This window comes from Argiope bruennichi, chromosome X1 (assembly GCF_947563725.1).
Source record: "Argiope bruennichi chromosome X1, qqArgBrue1.1, whole genome shotgun sequence".
Taxonomy (NCBI): domain Eukaryota; kingdom Metazoa; phylum Arthropoda; class Arachnida; order Araneae; family Araneidae; genus Argiope; species Argiope bruennichi.
In genome coordinates this window covers 21,459,239-21,475,992 of record NC_079162.1, presented here as the reverse complement: position 1 = coordinate 21,475,992, position 16,754 = coordinate 21,459,239, and the positions used below count along the sequence as shown (strand labels likewise).

General features: G+C 28.7%; 1 long non-coding RNA gene across 1 annotated transcript in view; it reads left to right on the top strand.

Moving 5' to 3' along the window:
- The first annotated feature begins 803 nt into the window (after positions 1–803).
- The window catches only part of LOC129958914 (uncharacterized), a 94,130-nt gene continuing 78,179 nt past the window's right edge, over positions 804–16,754 (top strand). Inside the window, exon 1 of the long non-coding RNA XR_008783348.1 lies at positions 804–940. This is a non-coding gene — a long non-coding RNA (uncharacterized LOC129958914). The remainder of the gene's footprint in view (positions 941–16,754) is intronic.

Below are 16,754 nucleotides of genomic sequence, written 5' to 3'. Positions count from 1 at the left end.
TTCCCTGAGTGCATTTCACCTCTTCTACAGTTTTTTGCTCAGGTTTCCCTGAAATATTTAGAATAATGTATGCAAGTTAATTTTAGATTTTTATACAGAAAATAACGATCTCTAAAGTTGGCCTCGATAGAAATTTTTAATTGCTTTTACTCTGTTTTATTAATAGTGATGCAGTTTATATAAAAGCAATTTTTAAAATCTTAAACATATCGAGAACAATGAATTCGTATTCTCCTGCAGTCTTAAAATCCCGTAGAAGTTTTTGTGACTCGCTCTGTTCCTAATTTAATGCAATTGATTTTAATGTAAGTCAACTAATTACACACTTCTATTTAGCAGGACTTATTTCATGTTTCTAAAAATGGAATTTTGTAATTAATTGTTTATTCTCTTTTTGACCAGCCAGAATTTTGAAATTTTTTAGACTTTTTTTTTATTATCGATGAAAAAGCATTTTTTTATATCATTTCAGACCGTAACTGTCAATTAACTTCATTAATTAATTTCATTGAATTTTGATTCCATAAGGGTGGCGCCATCTGACAGTGAATTTGAGAAAATTAATCTAATGATTCCATAATATTCGTTACAACAAATTATAAATTATTAACTAACTAAACAACGTATAAACTAATTACAATGAAAAATCTAGTTTATAAAAGTGTATTTTTAATTCTCATTTATTCAAACATTTACTTTTAAGAAAGAAGCATATAAATAAAACAGAGAAAAAAAAATACAACAGTAGACCAATGATTGGTATTTTATTTAAAACAGATTATTTCTCCTCTTTTTAGAGTTGACATTTTAACAGGCGTTGAACGAACTTCATGCTGAAAGGAGAAGACCGGTTTTACAACCATGTGATGCGTCAACAAATAAAGCAAGCTGCGGCCTAACGAGGGCAATGTTTTGACCGTGCAGAGAAAATACACAGGAGGTATATAATTTAGAAAAAATATCAATTTAGCATTTGATTAAAATAATTAAGATGCATAATTTTATTAACAAAATTTCGGATTGTGTTGTTTCTTTAAAAATAAAAGTGCAGATCAAAGGAAAAAGAAACTAGACATTTCACAAAGCAGTACTGGATACAAAATAGATGCGTTTTTTTATGGATAGAATTATTGGCTTCTGCTATTAGACAAATTTAGAGAGAAAATATTTTTTTGTTGTCTTAAATGGAAACCAATTGAAGAATTACATATCTTGAAAATGTTTTGTATTAGAAAATAAAAGGCTGTTGTTTTTCGAGGAATAATAAGTGAAAAACTTCTAAAATTTTTGGGCGAAATCATTTTACAGTTGATGTATATTTTACACAGTTAAATCACCTGATATATACAATTTAAAAGTCAGTAATTTAAAAAAAAAATGCTACAAAGTTGATAACACAAAGTTGAATCTTTGAATCACGAAGTGTTTTTATAAAGTAGTTCTGCTTTATCAGTAACATTTCACCAGACCTTCCAACTTCAAACAATTAAGGGCGTTCAGTAAATTAGATTCTTTTTCTCTGGACATAATTATCGCTGAGAAAAGTGATATAACAGATGCATTTAATGATTTCCATATTTAATAATAAGTAAATTTCCCCATAATTAATAATGTAACCATAGAAATTAAGTATTTTCATAATTAAATATGGGAGGATCATTTAAAAATGCTAAAATACATAAAGAGAAATATAATTCGACTTAATGAAAAGGTCGAGAGATAAAAAAATGAAATGAAAATAAGAGAATAAGTTTTTTACATAACGAATTTTTATCTGTTCGTAAGAGTTGATAATTCACATAAGAGTTGATAATTTGATTTCACTCATGAGATATTGTTGTGGTGTGACATCAGTCTTAGAAGAGTTAGTTGCTGATAAATTTTCTGGATATTCGTTAGTTTTTTGGATAATTGATATCATAGCTTTTAATTTTTATTATTGCTTTATTAACATTTTCGTCCGCTCTTCCAAGAACACTTTGCATTTTTTTCGCAAAACTCATTAACAGTTGTAAATTGTGGATTTTTTTTTGAGTTTATGCATTCTTGAAATACAAAAGCATATTACCTATTAGGCGTGTTGTTTTGTTTTGGTGAGTTTAGAACCCTTTTGTGCGAGTTTCAGTAGCTGTTGCTCAGGTAGGAGATTCACAGCCGATGAGAGACCGAAGCGCATTTTATAAAGAAGCAGTTTATTCTTCTCCGAAAGTTTCGGATCCGAAGTTAATGACTGGATAAAATTTAACCTTTGTTCCCCCTTCTTCTTATAAAATACTTAGAAAGGAGATTTCATTGTTCCAGAATATGCATTTTCTAATGAATTAAGAGAGATTTCCTTTTACAAATAAATAGCACCTCCTGATATTTGGTTAATAGTGATTTATTTCTTTAAGTGGCTTAGTCATTTTTACTTTCTTTGAGCGAAACATAAAGAAAGTATTGAAATCGTCAAAAAATTCTAATGCGAAATTCTGATGAATTTCTACGTTTTACTCTTCCGTGATTTCGAAAAACACATTTTGGGATTATATATGTTTGAGAATACGATAACACAGAAATGTGTTGAGCTAGACAAATGAAATAATTATATGAACGTTAAACCAAATAAATAAATTTGTATCAACTTTTGAATAAAATCCATTTTAAGGAAGTTTTTCTGTGTGGCTGTTCGAATGCAAGTGAATTCAATAACTACAAAACGTAAAGAGCCGGACACTTAAAATTTGGTCCACAGATATAGACCTAAAATGTAGATTCTTATCAAATTTTGAACCAAATCTGTGAAGGGTTGACTGTTTACTGGTATGCATTTTTTCATGCATGCAAGTATGCTTTATGATTACAATTGGAGGACGATATGTGTTATAGTTAACATATTTAAGTTACTTTTTCAGAACTATAGTATCTTCTGTGAATCTATAAATTTTTTTGCTAATGTCTTCACCAAAATTTAGTTGGAAGAGAAGTTGTTTAGCTTGAAGATGATATTTTTAAAAACAAATTTCCAGTAATATTTTGACAGGCTATTTGTTCTTAAAGTAAATTTAATTGGTCATTTGAGAATTCACTTATTCAAGTTTTTGAGGATATGAGATGCCTCTAGTAACGGTCTATTTGTTGATTGTTAGATTATTTATGCTGGTATAAGTAGGAGTATGCGAATTAATAACTTTTGAGTCGAATGCGTTGGCGATTTAATTATTTTCCCTCTTAATTTGTGGCGATGCAATTCCATTTTTTATTTTTTTCTTGGAAATCACCGACGACGAAAAAAGCATAATTGCAACCAAATAAGTATTCTAAATCCGTAGTAAAATTGCCGGAGTTGCTAGGAGAATTGAAAATTCAAAAGAGGTTAATTGGTCGAAAGAAATGATAATGAGAAATCAACATAATAGTGTCGATGTATTAAAGAAGAGGATTAGGCATGTTATGACGGTGAATGCTTGATTTGATTAATATGTTTGTGCCACACGTCTTACGACCTGCCCAAATTTGGCAACCATAAAAAGTTAACAAAACAATAACTCGTTTTCCAAAAATAAAGAAGTTTAACCAACTGCTTGAACAAAAACTTACAATTTTGGTTAAAATTGAGTTATTTCAAAAGCAGTAATTAAAAAAATTAATTAAGTGGTTACGTATGATTATACCTATGTTTTTAATTATGATTATATCAGCTTATTCCATTATTTATAGGATAATAATAATTTATGCGAACCATACATTTCTATTTCTTGCTCATATGAAGTTCCACACTTAAATTTGGTCACAACAATAGTTTGTTGCTTTTTATCAAATATATTAACAATTTCAGCAGAATTTCTTTACATCTATAATAAAGGTATATGAATCACATTAAGGCTAATTTTCGCCGTTAAATGTTGTTTTATAACATAGAGGGATTTGATTGTTCAATTATTTGTATAAAATCCCAAATTTGTTTTGCAATTAATTTTTTAAATACAAATCACGCCTCTTTAAATTATCTTTACTATTGTCTCTAAGAAAAAATAGACTACAAAGAATTTTAAAGATAATTTTTTGCCCAAGAAAACCTTTGAATTAAAAAAAAATGACACCAAATGCTTAATTGCTTATAATGCTTTAAAACTTTCAATTTATTTTTTTTCGTTAATATGTTAAAATTAATTTCAGATGTTCTTGACTTCATTATGGAATTCATGTTTATACAAGAGCTTTGAAATTTTTAGTCAAATTGGGTGAAATGAAATTTATCAATAACAGCAGTTTCAACAATAGGGTTTTTTTTCAGAAATTTTTAAAAATATATTTCTTATGTTCTTGATTTTTTTACTTATAGCTTTGAAGTAAATATCATATTTTTTGTAAGTGTTCATTAAACGATAATGAAAACCTTTTACTGACAGGAGTAAATCATTCTTTTTTGCCAAGAACAAGGAACAAAATTTTATGTAAGAGAAAAGCGATAAAAGTTTCAAGCAAAAGGAATTTTTAAGAATTGCACGAAAAGCTTCTCTAATTAAAGTATATAAAAATTATCAGATATTTTGTAAGTAGATAAAAAGACACATGCTCACTCAGTTTTGTTTTTAAAATTGTTCCATTATATATTAATGTGTTTCGTAAGAAAGAAGTCTAAAAAATAATGTGGCAAATACAAAAGTGAAATAAGTGTTTTTTGAATGTATACAAAAGTGATTATAATAATGAAATGCATACCTGCAATTTTTTCAAAATTAATTTATTACGTGCTTAAACATTTTGAGGAAAATGCGTTAGGTATGAGAACATTTTATATATTTTCCAAAGATTAAAAAAATTCTTTTAGCTTTCTGAAAATTACATTAAAAAGAATTTTTGTCTTTCATCTAAAATTAACTTACTATAAAAAGAACCACTTTTCTGATGAGTAATCAAATAAATTGATCACTAACCCTTTTTTCCTATCTTTTTTTACCTATTAAAATTAAAATTTAAATAATTTAATTCTTAGTAAATCAGTTAATTTGCCTATTTAATATTTGAATAAAAGAATACTTTAAAAAGAAATTAATTAAACAATTGCACATTTTATTTAATTTACCTTGGTTAAAAATTAAATTTAAAATCAGTTCATGAAACTTTTTTTTTTTTTTAGCATTTCTTGTTCTTATTAATTCAGTTGGCGCAATTTCTGTTGAAAAATAAAATATAAGTATTGTAGAGTACGATAAATTAGTAAAGAAATTTTATTTGAAACAACACAAATTCTCATTCTTCAATAAAAGTTGCGTAATTCTATATAAACGGAAGTAGGAAATGCCAGAAACCATAGATAAAATCTTTAAATTATATTATATATTTACAAATGAATTAATTGATAATAGGAAATTAAAGTTTATTCACTGAATTATAAATAAAAGAATTATGAATATTCAATGAAGGAATTCAATGAAATAAAAGTCTTTATTTAAAGTTTATTCATAGGAAAATTTATTTATACATTTAAAAACCTATTTATTTATCTACATTTGAAGCGATATGTAGGGTAAATAAATATTTTATTTATTATTTATTGAATACTGAAAATCCACTGAAAAAAAAAAGCAAAAGGATTATTGCATTATTGCTGTGCATTTAAGGTTTATCTTTCCGATCCGAATTATTTAGAGATATATCTTTTCAATTCAATGCTTTTGTCCGTTGAACAAGGAACAAGTAGCTTTTGGAATAGACATCAACGTGTATTCGACAAGAGTTCAGTTACCTGTATGCATAGGAACTGAAATAGAGAGTGAAGTGAAAGCAAGTGGGTCGTGTAAGCAAGAGGGAGGTGTGTGACCCAGGGAAAGTGGGTCTTACAATTGAGGCCGTCTCACAGATTTACGCGAGATTACCATGTTGTTAAGGCTTCTATTCATTCCGGTACTTTAGATGACACGCGCTTCGAACTGGGTTAAGAGCTTGAGTCCATTTCCTCAATTTAAACATTCTTTAAAAATTGATGTTTTCGAGAAGGAGTGGAGAAAAAAAATCACAATGCTTTTCCTCAGTGATCCAAGGACATTATATCTTTTTTTTTTTCAAGTTCTTTTGTTATAACACGTTCTATTTGCCTCGTGACCTGAAGAAACCTTTTAAATTTCTAATATAGATAGATGTTCAGAATGGAAAAAAATAATACTGTCCATAAAGGATTTGAATACTTTCGGTTATCAATAAATGTATGTTTGCCTTTTTTTTTATTTCAACCTGTTTAAAGATGTCTTTCTGATTGATGTTATCAAAACACTAAAGGTATTGGTTATTTGTTAACCAAAATAAGGAGAATAAGTGATGTGGTGAGTTATTGTTGATGTCATGTTATTACAAAAAGCTTAATATTATTGATCAAGAAATTTAGATGGAATCTCTTTTCGTTTGAAAGCATTTCAAAATTTAAAGAGCTGGAAAAATACAAGTGCTTTTAACACATAGTTGAAAACATTTGCATTTTCAACGAAAATTTCTTTGTAACTTTAAATAAGATATGAAAATGAGATTTCAGTATTATAAGGATGAATCACCAAAAGCAATTTTCTATCCTTTTTAAAAATTTTAATCTTCATATCAACTTGATTAAAAGAACTTATTCATAGCATTGAAAAAACTTTTCAAAGAAGATCATTATATCAGTGTTTGAAAATTTAAGAAAATATACATTCTTCCCCAAATAAATTTGCTTTTATTTTTTTGCATGCGTTTCATTAACTTATCCAAATCATCATTTCGCAAAGAAAATCGGCTTTTAGACATAGAACTTCAAAAATAATTTTTGAAAATCATATCTTTGTTGGTTCATAACTTAATAAGAAAGAAAGTTATCGTAGTATTTTCTACAAACTATATGAGAGTGATATTTGCCAAAACTCTTACTGAAAGTAATTTTGTAGGCATAGCTAGTCTTTTCCCAAAACAAAATGTGTATAGAAAAAATATTTAAGGAAATAACAGTTGCTACCTAAATTAAGTGTTTTAAATTGGATATGTTAGCCTTCAGAAGCTTTTCATTTAAATAAAAATAGAGGTTGGGGGTGGTATTCTAAACAGATAGAAACCCAGACAGAGTTATAGAGGCTGAATCAAATCCAGAAATTTCAAACTAAAAATAAAGTAAAATTTATATTCAAAAGTTGAAAATTTGAATTTAGCAAGTTTTTTTTACATTTTTTTTTTATTTTAGTGCAACCAGAGTATTATATATACTTTCTTTAACCGAAGGAATAATTTTTTCGGTTTCTGATGTATGCTTCAATATAAAAGAATCTGTGTAGTGATTCAATCCTTCTTTTCTTCCCCAAAGCTATAACAAAAAATGTCTACTTCTGTTTATCAATTTTCCGCTTATTTTTTCTGTAAATACAAAGAGATTTAAAAAAAAAATAATTTTCTTATTTTATCGAAAACCTACTTTATTTAGGAATAAACTTCAGAGTTTGCTTTATGGATGAAACTTTTTTCCTTTTTCCAAGCATAAACTGGTATTTTCGAAAATTTAAATTTTGATAAAGAAGGCAGTTATTCTGTAATTTTAAATATAGGTTATTTTAAACAACAGTAATTATTTTAAATAACAAATCTTCTATGATATATTGTGAAGCTTATACCAACCATTTAATTGTACCTAACCTTCTATCTAAATAGATGACCCCCCCCCCCTCCCCATCTCTACTGTTATTAAGAGAAGTGGCGGAATATCGAACGTGAGTTGTCGCAGTGAACGTGTTAATGGCTCTTGAAACTTGAATTATTGAAAATTTAATCGACGGAGTAAACACAATGGATTAAACTAACAACATTTTAAAATCATTTCCACAGCTTTGCCATGAATTTTGCATGATTTTTCGACCAACAATGCTTTTTCTTATAATTAATATCATCTGTCCAGAGTGTTACAAATACTATTAGTTTAAAAAGAAATATTTTTTTCAATGGAGGAATTTATTATTCCTTTTAAATATGTTTTCAAATCTTTTGCTTAGTCATAACATAATATAATATGTACTGTCGGTGCAGGATCCCGGCACTTTTCGACGATTATACTTCACTAAAGGGTGTTACGCAGAAAGATGAGCAGTTATTATGCCTTATAGTTCCGCGAATAATCTGAATTCACCTTATTTCTAAATGTAGGCATCTCCTTATTTCATCTTCCCTCTCACCCTTTTTTCAATGAAATAAACGCCTCCTGATGCATGCGCAAAAGCACAGAGGATTTCTGAATACGAGAATTTAATCTGTTTATTCAAGAATTAGGAAAAAGTCGACATATCGTTGATTAGTCCTACTTGCATATTTATATTTGTCCACAATGTATGAATGTGTGAATATATAGGATTTAAAAGGTTAAAAAGAGATTTATAAAATACAAAGTTGCAAGCAGGAATTGTTGTAGAAAGTAAGCAAATTTAATATTCTCTCACATTTTTCACCGTATGTAGAAAAAATTGTCAATGAATTATTTCCTCACACTTCATCTATTATTCTCATGGTTTTTTTCATTTTTCTTTGAATCGAAGTTAAATTAAAATAAATAAAGAGAATGATAGCAATGACCTTATTAAAAGTCATCTAATTCTTTCTTTTACGTTAAAACAAATCGCCGATTTCGAATACGCTTTTCTCTGCTTTTTATGATAATATGAATTTATTAATAATAAAACTTTAATTCTGAAGGAATAATCTGCATTTATAATTAACTGTTGGAGGTTCAAACAATTCTTGATTTGCAATAAGGATTTATTTGATTATGAAGTGCATTAGTAATATTATTTATGCCTTAATCAACAGCAAAGAATTTCGCAATACGGCTGAATCCTCTTTTGTTTTCGTATCGAATGAAGACTTCAAAATTTGGATGTTTAGAATAGAAATAGAAATCAAAAGACGGTCTTGAAGTACTACACTTTTAAACATTTTTCTGGTGGATGATAAATTGAAGAAATTATTTGATCAATTTCCAGTAGCTTTTATCCCTGATATTCTTAAAACAAGAGATATTGAGTCACATTATAGGAAATTATGGTACTATGTACTAAAATCTCAATGACATGTTGCTACGCATTGTGTAGACATACTCAGTGCCTCAGGAAAAATAAACCCTTTCATGGTATTCCTAACATATAATACGCAAAACCTAGAACTAAATTACTTTTACACCAGATAACTTTGGGGAAGTTTGCTCTGTTGAATAAAAATGAGGGGAAAAGTATATACAACTGAGAGAAAATATTAGATAATAAAATTATTAAATAATTATAAAATATAATATATTATTATAAAATAATTATAATATATTATTCTGACGCCTTTCAAAGAATGAACGGCAGTGCACCTTTCGTGTTGGATAAGATTATTGCTGTTGAGTTCTTTTTTGCTGTCTCATGTAAGAAGTATAGAGAAAAAATTGCAATTGTCAAAAACTTCGAACGGTATTTTGATGAATTTCCAAGTTCCAGACTTCTTGAATTTGAAAAACATATTTTTAGCATTATATCTATCTGTCTGTCAGCGAACATGATAACTGAAAAACGCTTTGAGCTAGATAGATGAAATCTGTCATATAGACTTTAAACCCATTTGTAGATTTCAATCAAATTTTGAACAAAATCTGTTCTGAGGAATCTGTTCTATCCACTCTGAGACCAGATAGTGTGGATAACTCTTACAGGTTTTTCTATAAAAAATGTATATGAAGTTAAAATAGCTGTACTGATAGTGTGTCGGTTTCTTAGGTTAGTGATTCGATCACCTGAATATTACATGCTTCAAGTAATAAAGAATTTTAATTATTTCCTCGTATTACAAAAAAAAAAAAAGAGAGAGAGAGAGAGAGAGAGAGAGGAAGAAAAGAAAGAAACAGAAACCGGGTTCCTCTACTATTTCCCAATTTTCTGGTTGAAATCAACAATAATATCTACAAAATTCTAAAGTAATGTGCAGGACGATTTTTTTCTTGAAATGAATGAACAATTTTCATCTGAGCTTGGTTGGACGCTCTTATTTGCTTTTTACATTGGTTCTACATTTTTTCAGTTTGATGACTTTAAAAATTCACAGTTTGTGTTTAAATAAACAAAATAAAAAAAAAAATTCAAATCGACAAACCTTATTTTAAATAGACCTCAAAAGGAAAAAAAGGGTTATATAAATGAAATCAGAAATTCTTGCACGAAGAAAGTTAAGCAGCATAATTAAAGAAAAACAGGGTATTTATAAAGCGGACAAAAATAAAGAAAAGGGCAAAAAGGCAACAGCATTCGAAAGGCAGCAAAAGGCAAAAAAAAAAAAAAAAAGGAAAATTAAACTTGTTATATGCTAAAAATCTATAAAATCATAAATGTATTTCTTTATTTTTAACTTATAATCTCACAGCCTACGAATGAATGATAATATCTTACTCTTAAGTTAAAATTATATTTTTAATTTTATATATATTTAACATTGGAAAAATATGCAAAGTTAAATTAAAACCCAATAAAACTATGAAAATGAAATACAAAAATAAGAAAACATTTTTTCAAAAGAAAAAAAAATAGAAAGTAAATATTGAAATTTAAGAAGCACCAAATATCTCTGAATCTGAATATTAAATAATAAAACATATCATTTTCAAAATTGTGCTACTACAAAAATGAAATTTTTTAGATGTCTTTTGAAACTATTTGGAAAAAATTGTATAAACCATAGAAATTTTTCAAAAGTTTTAACTAATAAAAAATTAAATTGAAGTTGGATGGGTTTCGTTATTACAGATAAAAGTATATTTGCTCTAACTCTATTAAGTATTTAATCCTTCCACCCACACATGTATAGTCGTGCAACCACTGAAAATGTGGCAATTACTTTTATTTTAAAATTAAATATCTTAATTTTTGAACGCAGAGAGAAATTACTGCAAAAACGTTGCAACTATTTGATTTTTACATTTCTTAATACCCAGGAAATATGCAGATGCTTCAATTTTGTACCGAATTTGCATAAAAATTTTACTGAAACATACATACGAGTACAAAAAGGAAACATTTTGTTGTATAGGATTTAAATTTGATTTCCATTTTTAAGTGTAATATCCATCAGATATTGTACTGAACTGCCGGCGTTCTGGCTTAGGGGTAGCGCGCTTTCCCTGTGATCGGGGCTTCCCAGGTTCGAGTCGTGGCTGGGGCATGGATGCTTTCCATGGGCTCCATCTGTGAGGTATGTAACTGAGCCCACTCCCGTAAAAATGGGTTGTGCAAGCGAATGTGCTTGCGTCATCTGTATTTGAGCTAGAAGTCACACTTCTGCTTTCGGGTGCTCAGGTAGCCTCAGAAGCTACTGCCCCCCCCTTTTTTCCCCGTGGTAACACGGACACGACATCATTGTATTGAACGACTTTTTCATCAAAAAGCCCAGATAGCATTCTTTATAAATTCATTTTTCTAGATAAAACTTCTAAAAACATAACACATTTTGAAAAAATGCGTTGAAAAACAATATTTATAAACCTTAATTAATTTTATTAACGTACCGTTTTAAAGCAACACTAGGGCTATTTTGGGATGGACCTCGTCATTTTGAACTGCTGTCAGATTACGAAGACGACACCTGAACTGGCACAACCTCTCCAAACTTCCACACCCACACCAGTGGGAGGACGTTTGGCCTAGACGGATTTAACGTGCACCAGGCCCGCTTACACGACGGTTCTTTGGCGGAATCGGATCTCGAGCCTGAAACTCTCCGGTTCTGAGATCTTACCACCAGGCCACCACGATCTTTATGAACCTTAAGAATATATCGGAGTATACTTGAAGCAAGATAACTTCAAGCGAGTTAGATATGATATTTCACTTCGTGAAATTCATTCAGGAAGAGCAAAGAAGAGTACAATTTAAACTTTTTAATCAAAACAATATCAGCAAATAGAAATCATAACATCATTTAGAAATCAACGAAAATCTAGTGAGATGAATGATTAAAACTAAAACACATGCTTGCATTTTTCGTTCTCGGATTCTAAAATTTCTGAGCTATTGTGCACGCGTCAGGATGTGTTTATTTACTAAAAGTTGGGTAGAGAGGAAAACTGAAAGGAGGAGATGTTTACATTTAGCAATAGAGAAAACTCAGATTGTCGCTGTATTTGAGGTATAATAATTGCTCAGCCTTCTGCACAGCACCCTTTAGCACAGTATAATCATCGAAAAGTGCTAGTCTCGCTATCTTAAAACAAATAGTATATGGTAGTAGAAACAAATTTGATTTTAGATCTTTTTCCAAATAAGGATAGAAATCCAAACTGATCATCCTTCTGTAGGCGGCTGCGGTGAATAGTGGTCAACATTAGATGCCACAACTTATGGAATTTCTAGGTTCGACGTATTCACTTTGTAACAAAACTTTGCTAAAGATTGTTTTATCACCAAATGCAAAAGAATAAGCAGAGTGATTCAGCCTGCATTGAAAACAAATTAATTTTAAATATAACAATTAAAAGTTTTTAATTTAAGGCGAAATAATGGATTCATTTCAAACCTTTTAAAATATTCTCAACCTTGAGTATCTTCTGTAACCGTGTAATAATAAAAATCATTCTCAATTTTTGCTAAACATGATGTGTTATCTGTGTTTTGTCGATAAAGGCATGAAAGTTTATTTACTATTGAGTTACTTTTTGAATTCTTCAGTGTCCTTTTTGAGCTGATATATTTTTAAAATATCTGTCCAAAGAATGAATATGGACACTTTTAAATTGTTTGTGATCAGCGAAGTGTGTGCTGGATGTTATTTTGGCTGAGATGCTTTTATTAATAAAATGTTGTAACTTCAAGTGGATTCAAAAATATATTGTATTCGTCCTTCTTTTCTGCGTGAGGTATTCATCATCTGCTGATGTACTTTGATAATCTGTGTTGCTAAATACTTGTTTAGTTTGATATGAAGTGAGTTCTACCCAAGCCTTTGCTTCTTTTGACTTGGATTAGTTTTGGAGTATTTGGCACAACTGAAAAATAACATTCAAGGATAGAAAAAAATTAGACCAATCTTCAATCGTACTGCTCTTTGCCTTAATGGTAAGTTTTGTTTTCATTTTTTATTGAAATGGATTGTTGATTTTTGTGTCACGATTATTTCGTTATGTTTATATTATATATCCTATATACGTATGATGTATTCGTATGTATTGAAAAATATTTCGAATCCATTTGGCAAAAAAAAATTTAATATCTGGAAGTTTTATCGAAATTGCGCGAAGAAATATTTGGGTATAACCCCACAAAGATAAATGAATATATATATTCTTTTCCTGATCTACTTATTGGTCAAAGCAAAAATTTACAAATAAAATCAAGAATTCCTTTTATGGAAAAGCAATCTACAGGAAAAATTGAAATAAACTTGTACTAAAACTCCCACGTTCAAATTATATTCTCTCTTTAACTGATATTTTATTGTAATTGCTAAGCAGTGTTCTCAGGAGACCAGCTATTGCGTGCAATGGAAGGACACGCCTAGTTCAAGACAATCGCATGATTCCAATTTAATTATAGTGAACTCCTTATAGTTATTTATATTATGACTCCAATTTATTTATACTTATTATGGAAAAAAACCTGCAACATTCCTTTACATTTTGGAAGATATTTATTTAATATCCATCTGGTATTTCTATGCCGATATCTCCATTTTTTATATGTATACTTATTATTATTATTATTTATCTTGATGGTCCTTTTAGTTTAGTTTTAAATATCGATATTAGTTTTTATGTTCTTAATAATTTTGTAATTCTTGTGAAGATTGTTTTATTTTTTTACTTTATTAACATAATCTTATCAGATTTTCGCATCTCTTCAAATAATTCTCTCTGGATATTCTCCCTCTGAATTGTGTCAGAAAAAGATGATTTGTTACTGAACTCGTTTGTTGTTATAGCCACTTTTATAATAATATCCGTATTTTATTCATTTTATTAATAATGTGCTTTATGAAATGATCATTAGTTCTTATACATTCCTCAAATTTTCTGATTGTAAGAGTTTTTCTTTAGCAAGTTAAATAAGTGTATAAAAGTACGAAGTGCTTTTAAGAAAATGCTACTTGAATATTAGTTGGATTCAGAGCATATTTTGTATTGAGATGGAATATTTAATGAATTTTTTTCACTCTTTGCTCAAAGCCATGTTCTTTTAATTTTGCTAGAAATATTACACAAGATAACTTTGATTCAATTAATTACATTGATTTAACACTAGGGTTTTGATTGTCTTATATTCCTCGTCTGGATTGGTTGGATTACGGTCGGGAGAAAATTTTTAAGCAGAAATACTGTTCATTCTTGGTTTGGGAATCACTTCACGCTTTTGAGCCGGTGTCATGAGGGGTTTATTTCGTCAAAAGAGGGGTGAGAGGGAAGATCTAAAGAAGAGATGTTTTTCATTTAGCAAATAGGAGGGGTTCAGATTATTCGCGGAATCAAGAGGCATAGTAACTGCTGATCTTTCTGCCTACCACTCCTTAGAGGAGTAAAATCACTGAAAAGTGCTAGTCACGGGATACTAAAACGAATAGTACAATTCTTTTTTGAAATTGTGTTTTGATTATTATTATTTTTCTTTTGCTCTTAGAAAAGGAAGGGTCTTCTTGCAGTAGAAAAAGAAAGGAAGCTTTGTTCCTCGAGCAGACAATTCTGTTTTTTAATAATAGCGAAACATATTAAATGATTAATCATAAATAAATATTATCCTTGGTTTATTCAAAGTAATATAATGTGTGAAAATCGTCTTGGGTTTACTTTACTGTATCAAAATGAATTTTCAGTTCGCAAAATTGTAAGTAAAATTAAGTTTTAGGATTAATGCACATACAACTCTAGTATTATTAGACAACAGTATTGCTTTTAAAACATGGATTGGTCTGTACATTTTAATAAGTGGTCATTTAAATATTCCACAGTCATTTTCAAATTTTTTTTTCATCAACCGGAGGAACGGTGTAACGAAAGTACGGCTGTTTCAGTAATTGCTCCTTTTATTTCGAATTTTAATTTCAACGATGAATTAAATTTTAATGAAAATTTTACGTTAAAACTTTTGTTGATGACCAGGCATTAGTCACTTTTGGTGGCAATCATGCGAAATTAGAAAATAATAAAGATCAACTGACTAAATTTATTTGGAAAATCTTGAATTTTGAAACTTTAAAATTACTTCGATAGGCGCCAAGTGTTATCTTTTAGGCATAAGAAAAATAACTTTCAAAACTCAACATTCATCAGAAACACAGTTTTTAATTTGAATAACCAATGAATTACGGTAATTTTTGGATATTATTTTTGATTTAAATTTAAGTTGGACTTCATATATTGTAAGTATACACTCTAAAAGTTATAATTTCAATTCTTATTTTGGGGGTGCCACTGAATCTACTAATAAGATGCAGATATTTTTCTATTATTGAGAGTTTGCTGTTCCATGGTATCTAGGTCAATGCATTAACCAATGAATAAATAATTAATAATTGGGAGAATATTTTTATTAAAAAGCTTATTATACTTCTCGGAGATATGAATTAAATGTATTAGCAGGTATTCCTTCATTGTATTTGATTTTGTTCAGAAATTAAGAAAAAAAAATAATTAGAATTAAACTTACTGGTTTTTGCCATGACAGATTGCTGCTCCTGATTTTAATTTGGGATTCTTTTATCATTTGAGGATGTTAATGCTATTATCAAAATAATAGAGCTTCCAGAAAAATGAGAAAACAATTTGGACAGTTAATGGGTTAGTAATAACGTTGGATTCTCCATGTGCACTTTCAAAAGCAATGTTTTACAATCTGTATTCTGTTTTAATTTCAACTCTTTTAATATTATTTCTCAATTTAAGTTACCAGTAACTGATTTTATAAAATATTTTATAGGGTGAGTGTAAAATTAGTATTTATTTCCACAATGTGTATTCAAATCAGACTTGAAAAAAATTGAATCTGATTCCCTTTAAAATGTAATGGAAAAACCGTCTACAACAAACAGTGTCATCAGTTTGTCCTGGGTTTCAAAAAGAAATTTCAAGCAAAACCTATTATAAAAAAAACTGGTTGAATGTTTGGCAGAATTCTGAAATTTTAATGGATTTTTTTGGCTTAAAATTTTTTGTTTTGACCAACCATTTAATTTATTACCATTTTAATTTTATTTTGTTGCTGGGCTTAAAGTTTTTAATGTTTGTTTCATTTTCAAATATCTTATAGTTCCTCTTTGCGTATATGGTAAATTCGGCAATGCTTGTCAATATTTTTGATTTTTTGCCCACATTTCAGAATTTTATTTAAATTTTCTATCAAATGAAATTTAAAATATTTGTTTTTAAAATTTAAGGAGCTAAAGGTATCTTCTTAATATCAAAAATTGTTGTAAAATTTCACAGCGTATAATAACGCTGTGGTTCTTCTCGCAATTGTGGCATTTCCCTAATTTTTTTGTGATTGTAGTCGTAAGAAGAAATTGTATATAAATTTAGCTAATTTATTCTTATGAATCTTCAGTATGCCATTATATTACTGTAAGTAATAATTTCTTTATTTTTTTAATTGATGAATGAACCAGTTTTCTTTAAAATGAAATATTTATTAGGTATCAATTTGAAGCGTTCTGACGTATTTGGCCGAATGGGTTATCATAATATTTAATATTTTTTTATAAACATTTTACAATTTCCACTTTATGAATTTTTATTAACTCAATGTTTTGTGTTATAGGGTTTA